The 18,815-nt window shown below is 42.3% G+C and overlaps 1 long non-coding RNA gene across 1 annotated transcript in view; it reads right to left on the bottom strand.

The window, feature by feature from the left end:
- Positions 1–1,926: 1,926 nt before the first annotated feature.
- Positions 1,927–18,815, bottom strand: part of LOC141146916 (uncharacterized) — a 29,805-nt gene continuing 12,916 nt past the window's right edge. The window contains exons 2-4 of the long non-coding RNA XR_012245000.1: positions 8,007–8,035; positions 6,103–6,315; positions 1,927–2,137 (exon numbers count right to left, since the gene is read on the bottom strand). This is a non-coding gene — a long non-coding RNA (uncharacterized lncRNA). The remainder of the gene's footprint in view (positions 2,138–6,102; positions 6,316–8,006; positions 8,036–18,815) is intronic.

The following is an 18,815-nucleotide window of genomic DNA, read 5'->3' as shown; positions in this document are numbered from 1 at the left end:
TATCCCAAAACTTTTTTTTAGTGTTAGGGAAGGTTTACAACCCCTATCAGATTTTTTTTCGTCCTGCTATGGAGATTTCCCTGCATTTCCCTTCCTTAAGGCACGAAAGGAAATCTCTCTAGAGTTTACTGAAATTCCTGTCTTAGAGAATTGTCACACAAACAGGTGTCCCAACTTTATGTCCCGGGAACCATAGTCGCCAGGATTAATAGTGGGTGAATCTTACCAGCAGGGCCAAAGACTACAATTAAAAATTAAAGGAGAAGTTTGGGGTAGATAAACAAATAAACATACATACTCACTTTCATGCTGCAGCATCAGTGTGATGCTGCAGCTTTCCCCCACCAGCTGTAACAGGTGTTTTCTGTACTTACAGAAAATGCACATAGCCTGAAAAAACGATTGCAGCCACTGCATCACTATGTCTGTAAAGGTTTAGGTCATGGTATAGCTAATAGTAGTTAGCCACATTCAATGTTAATGTTAACCACTTAAGGACCGGAAGGATTTGCCCGCTTAATGACCAGGCCATTTTTTGTGATACAGCACTGCATCGCTTTACCTGACAATTGCGCAGTCGCGCGACACTGTACCCAAACAAAATTTACATCCTTTTTTCCCCACAAATAGAGCGTTCTTTAGGTTGTATTTGATCACCTCTGCAATTTTTTTTTTTTTGCGTTATAAACAAAAAAGAGCGACGATTTTGAAAAAAAAAATAATATTTTTTACTTTTTGCTATAATAAATATCCCCCAAAAAATGTAAAAAAAACATTTCTTCATCAGTTTTATATATTCTTCTACATGTTTTTGGTAAAAAAAATCGCAAAAAGCGTATTTTGATTGGTTTGCGCAAAAGTTATAGCATCTACAAAATAGGTAGGGGATAGATTTATGGCATTTTTATTATTAATTTTTGTTTTTCTAGTATTGGCGGTGATCTGCAATTTTGTAGTGGGACTGCGACATTGCAGCGGACAGATCGGACAGTTTTTTACACTTTTTTGGGACCACTGACATTTATACTGCGATCAGAGCTAAAAATAGCCACTGATTACTGTATAAATGTCACTGGCAAGGAAGGAGTTAACACTAGGGGGAGATCAAGGGGTTAAATGTGTTCCCTCATGTGTGTTCTAACTGTGGGGTGATGGGACTGCCTGGAGGAGGAGACCGATCACTGTTTCTAATCTTAAGGAGCAGCAGATCTGTCTCTCCTCCCCTGACAGAAAGGTGATCTGTCTGTTTATATATATATATATATATATATATATATATATATGTATTATATATATCTCCGTTCTCTCTCTGTCGGGAGCGATATAACTGGCCAGCAGTCATCGCGACCACCGGCCACGCTCTCACGTCGCGCACGCCCCCTAGAGCTCTTAAAGTGGCCGACGTACCATGACGCCGATTCGCCAAGGGGAGCCAACCTGCTGCAGTATATCTGCAGCGGCTGGTCCTTAAGTGGTTAAAGAGTTTTTATTTACTACTTGCCCAAGTAGCTTCCTCAGTTATAATGTTCCTCACAATCAGTAGAACTGAGGAAGCCACTTGGATGATTAGCAAAATGTCTTTAACATTATAAAACAAGTGCAGCTGAATGTTACCAACTACAATTTTTACTCCTTTTTTTCAATTCATTTGTTCACATATTGTTAGATAATATCTGATCCTAAAATAGTTTTTTCATTGTAAGCCTGTTTCAGGCCATCGCCTTTTCGGGATAAATATTCGCCTTCACTCATTGTCATGTATTTGAACAATTATATAGTTGTATGGCTATACTCTTCTAAACAACATATGAAATCCATACCATGGCAAAGTACATAGCATGAAGTACACGTCTCTTTGTATATACACATAATTTAAACACAGTGAAGTCTGTCAAGAATCAATTTGACATATTAACTTAAGACATGTTATTATTGAAAACATTTTATTTGCACATTGAGTAATTTATGTTGATCACTGTTTGCTAAGGTATTTATGTTATTGAAAGTTACATAATCAAATATGAAAAGAATTATATAAGATTTTTTAATTTTTGTTGATTCAGGACAGGTAATTCAGGTCATGGTAAATGATCCATAAGATTGCCATTGTGGTGCTGTGCTGTGTTTCACTCCACATCTACAAAAAGAATATATTAGTTAGTGATCTCAGAACAAAACCAATGAGCCCCATTGTCGACATTTATAAGAAAACTGTTGAATTTCACAGGCCAATGGAAATGCTACAAATAAGTACAGTAAAACCTTGGATTGCGAGCATAATTCGTTCCCGAAACATGCTTGTAATCCAAAGCACTTGTATATCAAAGAAAATTTCCCCATAAGAAATAATGGAAATTCAAATGATTCCTTCCACAACTATTTATTCATAAATCCTTCAGTTTATAGTCCATATAAAAAGATTATAGCAATGTGATATGTTGTGCAACCATAAAATGTCCATCCACAAATGGAAGCCTCCACAAGGGGATTAGAAGCAAAATCCAGCGGGAGCTACAGAGTATAAAAGAGAAGAGAGGCGCCTCTAAGTGTAGCAATATGGTTACATTTAATGAAGGTACAACATTTAGCAAATCACATGGTTGAAGAATTAAAACCAGCACATTTAAGTAAGCAGGTATCCAGGGTAAAGCTGTCCACATAGACCATCCTCTGCACCATTATCGACGTCATCCCTTCCACGCTGCGCTCCACGAGCGCTTCAAGCCTCGCTTTTGGATCACTCTTCTGCAGGGTAGTCTTCCCGGTCACGATTGCATACCGACAGCGGTGAGAGTCGGCAGTGCAGTGGACGGTCTGTGGACAGCTTTACCCCGGATGCCTGCATACTTACATGTTCCTGTTTTAATCATCAACAATTAGGCTTCTAAAAAGAATGTTGACTGAAAACGTTAACAACCCTTAATATGACCAACCTATATATAACCTACAATATTGTAATATTGTCAGAACAAATATTCCAGTATGAAAAAAAAAAAAAGTAAAATAATAGTTTTTAACCTTAGGACCCTTATGCTGCGTACACACGATCGGAATTGCGGCCCGCAAAAGACCGATGAGAGCTTTCCGTCGGAAAATGCGACCGTGTATATGCTCCATCTGACTTTTGCTGGCCGAATTACAGCCAGCAAAAGATTGAGAGCAGGTTCTTAATTTTTCGGTCGGAAAAAGTTCCTATCCGAAAATGTGATCGTCTGTGGCAATTCCGACGCACAAAATTCCTGCACATGCTCGGAAACAATTCGACGCATGCTCGGAAGCATTGAACTTCATTTTCTCGGCTCGTCGTAGTGTTGTACGTCACCGCGTTCTTGGCGGTCGTAATTTCAGCAAACTTTTGTTTGACCGTGTGTATGCAAGGCAAACTTGAGCGGAATCCCGTCGGAAAAGCCATCATATCTTTTTCCAACCAGAAGTTCGATCGTGTGTACGCGGCATTACAGTTATTTTAAGGCAGAACTCCAAGTTTACTCACATGGGGTTTATGCTGCTTTTAGGATTGCTGCCCTTTCTTCCATTCGTTTTGCTACCCTAAAATTGAAATCATGACAGATACTATACTTCTGTTGCTGCAACTATGGGAGCTATACAGATTTCGTATTGTCTTTTATCCACCCATCCTCTCCCTGTATCCATTCAAAAAACAACTTGTATTTTGTGAATAGTTCACAAAATACAAGCATTTTGTGAATGGAAAAGGGAGAGGAGGGGCAGATAAATGACAGTATGGGGGAGATTTACTAAAAACAGGTGCACACAGAATCTGGTGCATAGTAACCAATCAGCTTCTGGGTTGTATTGTCAAAGCTTAATTGAACAGGCTGAAGTCAGAAGCTGATTGGTTACTATGCACAGCTGCACCAGATTCTGCCCCCTATGGCTCTCATAGTCACAGCATCGGAAGTATAGTGAAATCTATGCAATGCAGCATGAATAAATCTGTAAATATTAAAGAAAAGGCGGGGATCCTAAAAGTAGCGTACACCCGACGTGAGTAAACTTTTTGCACAGCAGACTTTTAAGAAAAAATGTATGCCTGGAGTTCTGCTTTAAGTCTGACTGTAGAAGGACTATGATGTCGAAACAGAACAAACCTGTTTTCGAAGTGTATTTTAGTGGTTTATTGTTGGAGAAGAGGAGTGTGGGAAGACTAATGTTTTGTTTAACAGAGACCACATCATTACATTCTGGTGTTTGCACATGCTTGTAATTCATGTCCAGTACCATCATGGTCATGTAGGTACAAAGACAAACAGAACGTAACACGCACATTAACACGGTGAGGCCTGATTCACATCTATGCAGGTTGCAGTTTGCACCTTCCAGGTGCATTTTGTGTTTTTTAATACACATTTTTGATCCATTGAAGTCTATGGAACCAAAAACCAGAAGAAAATCCCTGGCCCTTTCCAAAAAATGCACAGATGTGAACAACATCCGTAGAAAACCATGTTAAATGGACTGTAGTGTGTTTCTGCAAAACTGAAAACACACTAAAAAATGCATAGGTGTTAACCAGGCCTAAAGGAGCCAATGCAAGAAGTCATCACAGTGGCAGATTTGGGCTGTTTACACAATATCTACTACCAGTCACTACAGGTATGTGGAAAGGAATGATTTCCAAAACCATAAATATCAATTTGTGAATAAAACGAATTTCTTATGGTTGGTAGATGAAACAACATGTACAATATGCCAGAGCAGAGCACACTGTCATAGAAAACACCACTTTATCTTAAAGGTTAACAATATGTAATTGCTACACAGGCCATTATGTAATTAATAATTATTATAATAACCATTTTCAGTCTGTGCCCAGCTATGTTTGTTTAAAATGCTAAACAATTCAAATGTGTACTCCATGTAATATGGCGAACTGTAGTGCCGCGTACAGACGATCGGAATTTCCGACAACAAATATTTGATTGGGAGCTTGTTGTCGGAAATTCCAACTGTGTGTAGGCTCCATCGGACATTTTCCATAGGAATTTCCGACAAACAAAATTTGAGAGCTGGTTCTCAAACTTTCCAACAACAAAATCCGTTGTCATAAATTCTGAGCGTGTGTAGACAATTCAGGCGCACAAAATTCCACGTATGCCCGAAATCAAGCAGAAGAGCTGCACTGGCTATTGAACTTCATTTTTTTCGGCTCGTCGTACATGTTGTACGTCACCACGTTCTTGACGTTCAGAATTTCCAACAACATTTGTGTGACCGTGTGTATGCAAGACAAGTTTGAGCCAACATCCGTCGGAAAAAAATCCATGGTTTTGTTGTCGGAATGTCCGATCGTGTGTACGCAGCACAAGTATTCTGTACACCATCTATGTACACAATAGAGCTGGAAATCAAATAACAATTATTCCATGCAACAATAGTTTAATTTTTGCTGAGGGCATCCCATGTTAAAGGAATGTAGAGGATTTTCATTTTCTTATAACAACGAGAGTGCTCAGTCAGCGATAACAACAGCAAACTATCCAATTTAAGCTGAATACACATTATACAATTTTTGTTATTCAATTTCCTTTAGCTTTACCTTCAACTATGTAGTGCAAGGGCCTGTCTGATTGAATGCAATTTGAAAGTGTTTAGGTTTGACCTCATATTATATGGTTTTGGTAAATCTAAAGGAAAGCTGTACAAGAAAATTGTATAACAATTGTATAGTTTGTAGCCAGTTTTAGAAGTCAATTTGAGAAATGATGTGGTATAGCAAACATCAATTTCTTGTGATACACACACACTTCTGCTGATCACTCTGCTACTTCCAGGATTATTACTCCATCCTGTCTCAGCTTCCTGCTCACTGGACTGAAGAAATTGATTTATTGTCCACTGATCAGATTGGAGGTGGGAGGACAACATAGGAGGCCAGGAAACCAGGAAGCTGAATTGCTTAAACAGGAAATAAGTATCATCTTTTTGGCTGTGTAACATGCAACTCTGTAAATCATTGATTGAGAGATTGTTTAGCCAGAATTACAAATACTTTGGCATGTAAAACAGTAGACATATATGAATTATAACTATTTTCCTGCTTACACAGTTACTTTTTTAGCAGAACAACTATTGTCTCACCATTCTAGACTTAGTGTTTTCCATGATGTCCATGATGCCCATGATGCGCATGATGCCCATGAATTCCATGATGGCCTTGTGGTCCATGGTGCACATGATGGCCAGCGTGTATATGTGGACCCATCTGATGGTGTGGAGGATGACCTACATGAAGATGGGGATGATGATGATGGGGATGGTGGTGGTGGTGGTCGTGGTGAGGGTGATGTGGTCCTGAATAAAACATTACTATTTGTAGTTAATTGTAAACTCAGACAAATAAGTCAGAATAATGCATATATGAACAGATCAGTAGGCTAACTTTTGGGCTTCATTTTTGCTTCACTATGCTGCCAGCAACCAGGGCCATGATAATGCAAGTTACCATATGGCATCACATGGGACCAGGTAAGGGCAGTCATTTCCTTCTAAACTTAAAGCCAAACACTTTAGTTTGAGGAAGAGTAAGAACCTCTTTCAAGTTTTATTGCTGCCTATGACCACATTGGGACATTTATCCTAAGGTGACATTGAAGGTTCATTTAAAAAACAAGCATGTTATACTTTTTAAGCTTGTTATACTATATGTTACCTACTCTGTTCAAGGGTTTTGCACAAAGCAGCCCCGATTTTCCTCTTTGTGGGTCCCCTGTCGGTGCTCCTGGCTCATCCTCCTCAGCCAGTGCCCCCAACAGCAAGCTGCTTGCTCTAGGGGCACTGGTGCATGCTCGCTCCCGAGACCTGCTCTATGCACCCATAAGACACACTGAGCCGTGGCTGAGCCTCACCCCCACTCTCTCCTTATTGGCTCACTGGCTGTGATTGACATTAGCATCAGCCAATGAGGAATGAGAGACCAGAGAGAAGCTCAGCTCTCGTGCGCAGTGGATCGAGAAGGAGCTCAAGTGAGTATTAGGGGGGAGGAGGGCTGCACACAGAAAGTTTTTTACCTTTATGCATAGAATGCATGAAGGTAAACATCCTTGAGCCTTTAAAACCAGTTATTTTCCTGTCAGAGAAGGAAAAGTGGAGTAACCTTCCCAACTGAACACACCAAAAACATATTTTTATTAAGATGGCAGCTTCCTTGGCTGAAAACGATAGGATTATTCAGTTCCGCTTTAAGTCTCCTCCTACAAGCTTTAGACACTGATAGAAGTCACATGACTGCTATATACTGCTGATAAGAAAAGGTATTTAGCAGTTTATATTTGCTGAAATAATTGCATTTCCATGTTCTGTGTAGTGTGGGAGACCAGATATATTGATGCAGGATCCTGGGTTTAGTAACACTTTAATGATTGGGTTAGTTAATGGTTCGATATAAGAAAGAAATAAATCAAACAGCTGTGTTTATATCCAAAGTACACTGTTAGTGGCAGTGAGTCTCCTGATGGAGACAGACTGGCCAAGTGGCACCAAAAGGGCATAAACATGTGCAAAATGGTAATTTAGGGCATCAAATGTTACAAGTCCCAATCTGTTTCTTTGCACATGAGCTTCCTCCGGTTATCTCCCCATTGATCTAGTCTATGGTAGATTACAATATTAGGCCCCTGTTCACACCGGTGTGACTTGTCATGCAATTTGACAGTTCCAAATCGCATGACAAGTCACACCCCATCGCCGGCAATGGAACAGTTCATATCACTGCAATGTCACGCGATTATAAAAAAGGTTCCTGCGCTACTTTTTACCATTTTTATTGCGACTTGAATAGACTTCTGCTAAATGAAGTTGCAAGCGGTAATGAAATCTGCAGTGCAAATTGCCCTGATGTGCGGCTCTGAAATAGCGCAGAAGTAGCGCGATTTCAAAGCTGCACTGATGTGAACCAGGGCTACCATAAAGTGGGTGATGCAGAGACCAAGACTGAAAGAAAGATGGTGTAGTAACAGGTAAAAGGTGCAAAAAAAAAAAGTAACCTCGGTTTGTATTTCCCATTTCAACGAGTCTGAAAAAAAAAAAAAAAAAAATCAGCTATGTACATAATTCAAAAACATACATTTTTTCAGTGAAAAAAAACAATGTATAGATATTATTGCATCTGTATTATATTTACATTTACAACAAGATAGCTCTAAAGACTATTATTTTTCAGCTGAAAGTCGTTTAAATGTTTTCATTGCTACACTCAGGTAGTTCAAGTACTATTTCTTTATATGAAAACTGAAGGTATACAGGTTCAAACAAACATCGCCCCAGGCCTGTATTGCCACCTCTGCGCTATGGTTTCAACGTCAAAGTACTATTGGAGCTGGCACTTAAAAACTAAAAATAAATAAAAAAGCTGAATTCACCAAGGATGAATAGTGGCACTAACCCCCAGATAGTGGGGAGGTATCAGACACTCCTATATAGCCAATAAGTTACAATGGATAGGGACGTGTACCAGATGATACAAAAAATATATACCGTATTTTTTGGGGCTGAAAGTGTCCCCTTCGACTTATACACGAGTCACCGCCATCTGCCTACATGATCAGCGTGTCATGCAGGCAGACGGTGGCCAGCGTGTGCTACATAGCACTCGGCAGCGGCTCTCACTGTTCAAAAGCCGCGCCTCCTCGTCTGTGATAGGCAGTCAGTGTACAGCCTATCACGGACATTCTCTCATCCTCGTCCATGGTATGAGGATGAGAGAATGTCCGTGATAGGCTGACCGCTGACTGCTGGGAAATGGAGTTTTTTGGACGAGGAGGCGCGGCTTTTGAACAGTGAATGGGCGCCGAATACTACACGGTGATCGGTGAAGAGCGGCGCACGGAGGATGCACAGGACACAGGTAGGATGCACACACATGCACACAGACATGCACACAGGTACATATACACATGACACATACACAGGACACAGGTACATATACACATGCACATATACACATGACACAGGTACATATACACATGACACAGGTACATATACACATGCACATATATACACAGGACACATGACACATATGCACAGGACACAGGGAGGTATACAGCTGCAAATGGGCATTGTTGACCATCTTTTTCCACTTACAGTAGCTGTGCATTTCTCACCCTCGTCTTATACTCGGGTCAATGCGTTTTTCCCATTTTTTTGTGGTAAATTAGGGCCTCGACTTATACTCGGAACGACTTATACTCGAGTATATACGGTAACTAAAATGCACAAATACTGTATGGGTAAAGTGATCTTCCCTATTACCCCCCAAAAAATATATATATATCAAATAATGAACTACAAACAAAAACAGAACACCCTGTGACAGTGATTTAAAAAAAATTATTATACCCACAAAGGAGGTATTCTGACACTGGAAAAAATATTGCAAAATCCCAAATATATAAATATATTAAACAGTGTTAATACTGATAATAATAGTCCCAATAGATCCTGAAGACAATTTAATGAAGAAAGTCCAAAAAGTGAAGGTGACTCCAAACTGATCAGCTGTGTTTCAAAGCATCCACCACACCTCCATGACGTGATTCCACTCCCTTCTGAAATTCAAACTCACCAGCTTTTAAGGCCTCTCACTCTCGTGTTTGGCCTGACAGAGCTTTTAACCCACTCTCATGGGGGTCAGCATGCGAGCATACAAATCCACTGCTCCATAGATCGAACACCTTCCTTACGTTGGTGATGTAACATATAAGTGAAAAAAAGCCCCAATAGTGTATTACCGTTTAAAAAGGTTTAATCACACATTAAAAAACGCCTTCAATTACACTCACATTTAAAATAAAAGCAAAGGGCAAATCACTCCACAGCATTTGGGAATTCTCACAGCAAAGCATGCCATGATAACAGAGAACACAACAGGCGGCCACGGCGGACCCAGGAAGTGTGTGCACTAGCGTTCGTCTCACCCGTCCGCAGCACTCATCCCTCCACTGACCCTCCGCTCCGTCACCCTTCACTCCTTCCTTTGCTACACGGCAATTCTATACGAGTGCTAAAGGAAGGAGCCTATCACGTCTCTAACTAATCTTTTACCACTTCCATCAGCTCATTCCCCACAGTTACAACCTTTTGTACCACCTGCCCCACCCTATTAGATTGTAAGCTCTTCTGAGGGCCCTTTTAATCCTCTTGTAATTTATTGTATTATAACTGTATTGTCTCCCTTTTATATTGTAAAGCGCTGCGTAAACTGTTGGCTTTATATAAATCCTGTATTATAATAATAATAATAATAATTAGTTAATCAAAGATTAAAGCAGAGTTCCACCCATTTAAAAGTCAGCAGCTACAAAAAGTATAGCTGCTGACTTTTAATAATCAGACACTCACCTGTCCCACGGTCCAGCGATGTGGGCGCACGAAGTCCCGCTCCTCTCCCCCTACTCTCTGAGTTGCCGGCATTGTTATTGTGTGGACGCCCGGCTGTGGCTTCACAGCCAGGCGCGCACTGTGAGCCACACTGTGGTTGGCTGGGCAATCTTCTGGGACCTGTGACATGTCCCAGAAGATTGCAGGGAGGGAGGGGGGGAGAGTTGATCTCTCTTCCGGCGCTGCGGCGCCAGGGGAGGAAGTGGGAACTGGGCACCCGTAAAAACAGGGTACCCGCACCTCCCCCAAAAAAATGACATGCCAAATGTGGCATGTCAGGGGGTCACCTACATTTAAGGCGGAAGTTCCATTTTTGGATGGAACTCCGCTTTAACTCAAATAATGTCTTTACGTGATTAAGAGCAGCAACTCATCTGTGAGATATTGGCACAGTGGGACTCAGATTAGTATAGGAAAGAGTTGCGCTCCAAAAACATTGAAAGCATATATATATATATATATATATATATATATATATATGAAAATAATGATATGACAATCATTCCTATGCTAATTTGTAAACAGTACAGCCAGGCTGGTGACGTAAAGCAACATAGATTGACCATCGACCCACCCAGGGTACTGTAGGTTTTTTCAGAGAAAGAGCAGCAGAAAACTGCCTACCTTCAGGCTCAGGTTCTGTCTGAATAATACCTCCACACAGCTATAATGAGGGAGTGGTAGTAAGTGAGATGAGGCATTAATCTTACTCATTCATGTGTTTGTTTAAAACCCAGCTTGAGCAACTGAGTTCTGTGAACAATAGGCTTTTTACAACAGGTCCTGTTACATAGTTACATAGTTACATAGTTAGTAAGGTTGAATAAAGACACCAGTCCATCCAGTTCAACCTGAGTGAGTGTGTGTCTACAACCCTGACCCTGACCCTTGTCCCTAACCCTGTACATTGCACACTCACATCAGTCCCTACCCTCAATCCAAGGTCCCCAATCATATACTAGGGCCAATTTTGGACAGAAGCCAATTAACCTACCAGCATGTCTTTGGAGTGTGGGAGAAAACCCACGCAGGCACAGGGAGAACATGCAAACTCCAGGCAGGTAGTGTCGTGGTTGGGATTCGAACCAGCGACCCTTTTTTACTGCTAGGCGAGAGTGCTAACCACTGCACCACTGTGCTGCTGCTGTTGTAAAAAGGGAAACTGGAAAACGTGAAATGTTGAATAAAGCTCGAACTGTTGGCTAAAAGGAGAATGTATAATATAACATACATTAATTTAAATTTATATGACAAAGTTTTTTTTAGTTTTTTTACCTTTATCATTCTTAAGAGAGAAAATATTTACAAATCCAAGTAGCTAATGAGTCTTTTTATGTTATGTAGCAAGTAAAAGTGTGTCCATTATAGAATGACCTAGGTGTGGGTGGTTTGAGCATGAGTAGTGGGGATGCAGGGAATTGGGAAAAAGGGAGGTTATCTGGGGGGGGGGGGTAGGTTTAGCTACAAGGGAGAAAGGTGTAGTTCTTCCAACAGGCAAAGGTTGAAAGCAGAGAGGGGTGTGGATTGAAAGTGTGGGAAAATATTGGTGAGAGAAGGGGTAAAGGTCTCAGTGTAATGCTAGAGTGAGGGCAGTGAAAATCGTGCATGGGTACGGCTGTCAGGGGGGATAATGCATACTGGTGAGAGCAGGGAGGTGCAGACATGGTAAAATGGGTGGCATGCAAGTGTGTGTGTTGTTGAGAATGGAGGGGTGGGGGTGAATCAGATAGTGTCGTGAGCAGGGTGGTGGTGGAATTGGTGGTGTAGTGGGCAGAGAAGGGGGCAGCTTGTAGATATGTTTGTGGGAGAGGAGGGGTGGTGTGCATGCAGGCACTATGACGAGGTTTTGAGGGTGTGGTTGAGCAGATACATTGGAAAAAACTTGGAAACTAAGTGATGGATAGTGCAATAGTGTGGAAAGCTGGTTGACATTGCAGGAATGGGGAATGGGTGATATTGGGTCACCACTAGTGGGCGATAATGGCTGACATTGTAGAAGGAGGGCTGGCTGACATTGTAATGCCCCGTACACACGGTCGGACTTTGTTCGGACATTCCGACAACAAAATCCTAGGATTTTTTCCGACGGATGTTGGCTCAAACTTGTTTTGCGTACACACGGTCGCACAAAGTTATCGGAATTTCCGATCGCCAAGAACGCGGTGACGTCAAGCACGTACGACGAGACTAGAAAAGGCCAGTTCAGAACCAAGCACAGCACCCTTTGGGCTCCTTTTGCTAATCTTGTGTTAGTAAAAGTTTGGTGAGAGACGATTCGCGCTTTTTCAGACTCGTTTTCAGATCGTTTTCTACCGTTCAGTTTGTGCTTGTGGGTTTGTATCTGCTCTTCAGTGCGTGCAAGCTAGTACCATTGACTTGTCAGTGTGTTCTTGTGCGTTCGTTACTGTTTTTCAGGTCGCTCTTCACAGGCCTTCCTGTTCTTCAGTGCCTTCTGTTACTTCGTTCTGAGCAGCCGACCGTTTTCTAGCCATGTTGCGTATGCGTACTCCTCGTAGAGTTCGTGCTGTTCGGGGGCTTGGTGTTGGGGTCCTTACCTTGACACAAGTCCAGTCCATGAACAGGGTGGGGAGGAGTTCATGGACCAAGAATTGGTTGCTTCAGCGTGACCAGTTCTCTCATATGCCTTTGCTCCGTGAGATCCGTGAGAATAATCCTGATGATTTCAGGAACTTTCTCAGGATGACGGACCCCGTATTTTACCATCTGTTGGCTTCGCTGACCCCTTATATTAGCAGGCAGGATACCTGCATGAGGCAAGCCATCACTCCGGAGCAGAGGCTCGTCGCTACCCTGCGGTACTTGGCGACAGGGAGAAGTCTGCAGGACTTGAAGTTCTCGACAGGCATCTCCCCCCAGGCTCTGGGGATCATAATCCCAGAGACCTGTTCTGCCATCATCCAGGTCCTGCAGAAGGAGTATATGAAGGTAAGATTTTTATCCTTTAATATCACATTTTATTGTATTTAATGTTTGCTAATATATTGTATTTCTTTCCTCATTCCCTAATTACCATGATTGTAATATGCTGTGAATGTCCCCTTTGTCCTCATGCATGCTGGATTTTTATGTAATTAATTTTTTAGGTCCTTCATACAGATTGTCCTTCACTAACCTCCCCAGCATGCTCTACGGGCCCTATATTCACCGCATGTAGTCACTTAAATTAATGTATTTTATCAGCTCCATAGTAGTGCTTTACCCCGAACACCCCCTAAAATGTTTTGAAATGGTATTTTAGCTTTAAATTCAGGCAGAGTGGCAGAGGCTTTTTTTTGTGGTGTCCCCAAATCATTTTTAGTAACCCTCCCTCCCCCAACTGCTAAGTCAGCTGATCCCAATTCTCTATCTATCCTCAATCATCTATCTGCTGACTTTGCCAAACCCATACACACTATACCCATCTCTTTTGTGCTCTGATTTATGGATGAATTCCCCAAAGCATGTAGTGCAAGGGCCTGCCTGTATACTTTCAAATGGTACTGTTTGAATTTTTAAGATCCTATTATTATCTTGAGACAGGTAATAGCAGAATGTTCAAATGTGCTCAAATGTGTACAGTGTGTATTTCTATCTTTGTATTCGGACACTTCTTACCTGTCCAGTGGGCTGCCAATAGTGTAACTAAGGAGGGGCTGTTCCAAGTAATACCCTGTATTTAGGCATTCATCTCTCAATGAAGTGAAGAGGGTTACCTGTCCAAGATTTCCACCCCCCCATAATGTTAGAAATGGCCCATGAGAGGGGGGGGGAAGGGGAATATGATAGGTGTACCTTATACTTTGGTGTTGTTAAATTCCCCTTAATAAATGCTATCTGGAGGTTGCCCCATAATGTTTGTGCCTAATCTGCTTGCCATGTTTCTGAGCAAAAATATTAATTTTTTTTTTTCCTCAACAGTTTCCTTCCACGCCACAGGAATGGCAGACTGTGGCCTCCCACTTTGCCCAGCGGTGGGACTTTCCCAACTGCGGAGGGGCAATTGATGGGAAACATGTCCACATCATCCCACCACCCAACTCGGGGTCATACTATTTCAACTCACAATCACATGTGCATTTTGAAAAGGTTTTTCTTTTTTTTTTTTTTTTTAAATTCCTTTATTTTTATAAAAAAGGCATAGATACATAATCCAGTATAAGTCCAGTCATACAATTTCTGACAATAACACATTTTGATTCCGTTAGATTGAGACTGAAAACCAGTATCAGGTGTATACAAACATATGTGATAATACAGGTATGTTCCAGCCAAAATTATATCTTTTACATACATAGTAAAGCAAGGTACCTTAAAAATGGGCCTCCTTGCATAAACATCCAACTGGTCATAAACAAAATTGTATTGCATTAAAGTGCTTAAACGTTTTCAGACAAATATATCACATAATATATTAGTAAACTTTTCCGGCTCGCCGTATATTAAGTGTTTACAGTATCTCCATCAATGCCGTCACCACGGCTACGTAGCGAGCATACTAGTACAGAGGACATGAAAAGGAAACTCAAGATAGATTAGAACAGATATCTAGAAGGGAAAGAGGTGAAAAAGACAAAGAGGAGGGAAGAGAAGAGGAGAGCCAAAGGGGGTAAGGGAAAGAAATGGCTGCGACACTGCCTCCCTCCCCCCCGACCCCACCCCCAGCACTTCTGAGGGATGCATACATGTACTTGTTTAAATGATACCCACAGAGTTGTCATCTCAGGTAGCCTGGATTTGTGCTTGAGCTATCTCATGTAGGTATGCGTTAGTGCTTACAAAATATCTCCAGGGTCTCCATTTGTCATTAAATTGTTCCTCCTTATTTTGTAAAGTTGCAGTCAGTTCCTCCATACGGAGGATACAATTTACTTTAGAGTACCACAGGACCTTGGTAGGTGGAAGGGGTTCTCGCCACAATGCAGGGATACAAGCTCTCGCTGCATTTAGGAGTTGCATTGTCAGTGTTTTCTTATACTTTCGGGTTGGTCTCGGGGTCAAATGCAGAAGGCATGCAGCTGGATTGTCTTTGAGTTCGACTGAGGTCAAACTTTTAATGGTCGATGTCACCCCCTTCCAGAAAGGCCTCAACACTGGACACGTCCAAAAGACATGCAACATACTACCAACTTCTGTATTGCACCTCCAACATCTATCTGATAATGAAGGGGACATTTTATGTAACACATATGGGGCTCTATACCATCTGGTCATGATTTTATACCCTCATTCTTGATAGTGGCTCGCGATCGAGGATTTGTGTGCCAATACCAAAACTTTCTCTATTTGTTGTGCGGAGAACTGGATCCCTAGGTCCTTTTCCCATTTTAATAGAAACTCTGGAGTCGGGTTTTCCCTCTGGGTGGTAAGGAGACTGTATAGGAATGAGAGTGTGTGCCTTGTTGGTTCCCCAGATTTGCATAAAGATTCCAAAGGAGTGAGATCCCGGGGGACGTAGGAAGATTTCTGAAGAGTCTTCAGAAAGTGTCTGAGCTGCATGGTGCTAAGATTATCTAGCGGTGGCTCCGTAAGTCTAGAGATGGTAACCGCAGACGGAAGCTCTCCTTGAGGCCATATCTCACCCAGGGAATGTCTCTCAAATGTAATCAGTTGCCTTAACCTGCGGCTAGTTAAACCGGGAATGACATCTGGATTTCCAATGACCGGTGTCATGGGAGAAGGTAGCAAAGATATGTCCGTATTATGGAATATTCTCCTCACTACCATGAGTGTGGCCCCTATCAGGGGGTGAGCTTTCAAGTCCGCGGGGGGCGGAGACGTAAGCCACGGGGACGAACACAGAGGGATAGAGGCATCCTCAACTTCCATTCTTACCCATTGCTTTGAGTCTTTGTGACAATGCCAATCAACAATCCTGGCAAGGTGTACTGCTTTGTAATATCGGAGGATGTCTGGGAGACCAATGCCTCCTCTCTCCTTGGGCCTTGCCAGTGTTTGCATTTTCGTTCTGGGAGACTTATGAGCCCAAATAAAATCCCGTACTATAGACTGAATTTGCTTGAAAAAGGTCAAAGGTATCTGTGTCGGCAGTGTTTGGAGTATGTATAGAACCCGTGTTAGAGCCGTCATTTTCAGGGCATTACATCACCCAAACCAGGTCAAAGTCAACTTATGCCAGGTCTGGAGATCTATTTTAAGTCTTTGTAATAGTGGTAGGTAGTTGTGTGCATACAAATGTGCCAGGTCCGGAGTGATGTCTACTCCCAGATAGCGTATAGATTTTTCTGCCCAACGGAATGGGAAGGATTTGCACATGGTCCGTGCTTCTGAGACTGGTATGGTAACATTTAACACTGCGGACTTGGCACAGTTGACCCTAAAATTTGAGACGTCGCCATACGCCCTTAAAGCAGCTAGAATGTTAGGTAATGATATTTGTGGATTGGATACAAAAAAAATCAGGTCGTCAGCGAAGGCCGCAATTTTGTGATGTCCTGAGGGCTTCGTAATCCCGGTGATATTGGGGTTTCCCTGGACACTGCATAGAAATGGCTCAAGCATCAAAATAAAGACCAGTGGGGAAAGGGGGCACCCCTGTCTCGTCCCGTTAGTGATATTGAAAAAGTCTGAGTGCCACTCATTAACCCGCACCGCCGCTGAGGGAGCCGAGTATAGAGATGAGATCCAGCCTCTCATGTTTGGTCCGATACCAATATGTTCCAGTGTGGCCCGCATAAAATGCCAGGCCACCCTATCAAAAGCCTTCTCTGCGTCCGTTGAGAGCAGCAGAAAAGGCTTTTTAACAGACCGTGCTTCGTGTATAAGGTTGATGACCCTTATAGTGTTGTCTCTCGACTCCCTCAGCGGTACGAACCCTGCCTGGTCAAAGTGGATTAAATGCAGGATATGCGGTAGTAGTCTGTTAGCGAGAATCTTGGAGAACAATTTAAGATCTACGTTTAGTAGGGCAATCGGGCGGTAATTGCTACAGTGGTTAGGGTCTTTCCCTTCTTTTGGTATTAGAGAGATAAATGCCCGTAGCGAGTCTGCCAAGCTAGGACTGCCCCCTTTTAACGTGTTATAAGCTTTCAGGAAGTGAGGTGATAAAATAGGCATAAAGGTCTGATAGTAGGTCAGGGTAAAACCATCCGGCCTAGGTGCCTTCCTTGGCTTCGTTTGTGCCAAGGCTGATAAGAGTTCTTCAGACGTAATATCAGTCTCCAAAGAGTCTCCTACGTCATCTGGTAGGGTGGGCATACCTGAGGAACGGATGTATTCCCCTGCTGCCGCAGCCTTTTCTGCAAGGGACTCCGCAGATTCTCCCCTGTGTATATTATACAGTTGTTGATAGTAAGCAGCAAATTCGTTTGCTATATCCTTAGAGGAATGTACTTTGGACCCCTGTGAAGTCACTATAGATGGTATATAGGTGCGCTCTCTCGGGCAATGTAATAATCTAGCCAGCATTGTACCTGGTTTATTTGAGAATTCAAACAAGGTCCTTCTCGCCCAGGCCAGACTTTGTATCGTTTTTTAGTACAAAAGATCTTTCAGTTCACCTCTGGCCTTTAACAAGGCCTTGAGATGCATTTCGGCAAATGATTTCTTATGTAGCAGTTCGAGAGATCGTACCTGGGAAATCGAAAGATCGATCTGTTTATTTTTTTCCCTTTTCTTTGCAGCCCCAATCCTGATCAATTCTCCCCGTATCACACATTTGTGTGCCTCCCATACCGTCATTGGAGACAGCGACGGATCTGTATTTTCTGAAAAATAATTGAAGAGTGCCTTAACTATCTCCTTACCTACCTCTGGATTTTGTAATAGTGATTCATTTAGCTTCCAGGTTGGGGGGGACTTAAGTTCCGTATCTCAGCATAGGGTCACATGAGTGGGTGCGTGATCAGAAAAAGAGATATAATCGATCTGGGAGGCGGTGACATACGGGAGGTCTTTATGCTGGACCTGGAAAAAATCTATCCTGGAGTATGTGCGGTGTACCGAAGAGAAGTAGGTATAGTCCCTATCTTCTGGGTGCATGATCCTCCAAGGGTCTACTAACTGCAGGTTGGCCAGTTCTGTCTTAAGTTTTTTCAGGTAGGAGAAAGATAAATGCGACGCCCCTCTCGAGACATCTAGCAGTGGTTCTTGTGCAAAATTAAAGTCCCCTCCCATCAGAAACAGTCCCTCCCTAAAATCCAAAATTAAGGGAATGAGGGACCTCATAAAGGACAGATGGTCAGAATTAGGGAAGTAAACATTAACCAAGGTCACTGTGGTATTTCTGATTTTGCCTTTTACAAACAAGTATCGGCCTAGTGGATCTGCTCTCTCCTCCAATAGAGTCCACGGCAGCGATTTAGCTATCAGTATGCTGACAACCTTTGATTTTGATAGAGGGGAATGAGCATGGTAGACATTCGGGAAGTCTCTATTACATAGTCTGGGGACTGCCGACT

Source organism: Aquarana catesbeiana, linkage group LG06, assembly GCF_042186555.1.
Source record: "Aquarana catesbeiana isolate 2022-GZ linkage group LG06, ASM4218655v1, whole genome shotgun sequence".
Taxonomy (NCBI): Eukaryota; Metazoa; Chordata; class Amphibia; order Anura; family Ranidae; genus Aquarana; species Aquarana catesbeiana.
This window is presented reverse-complemented; position numbering and strand designations above follow the sequence as displayed.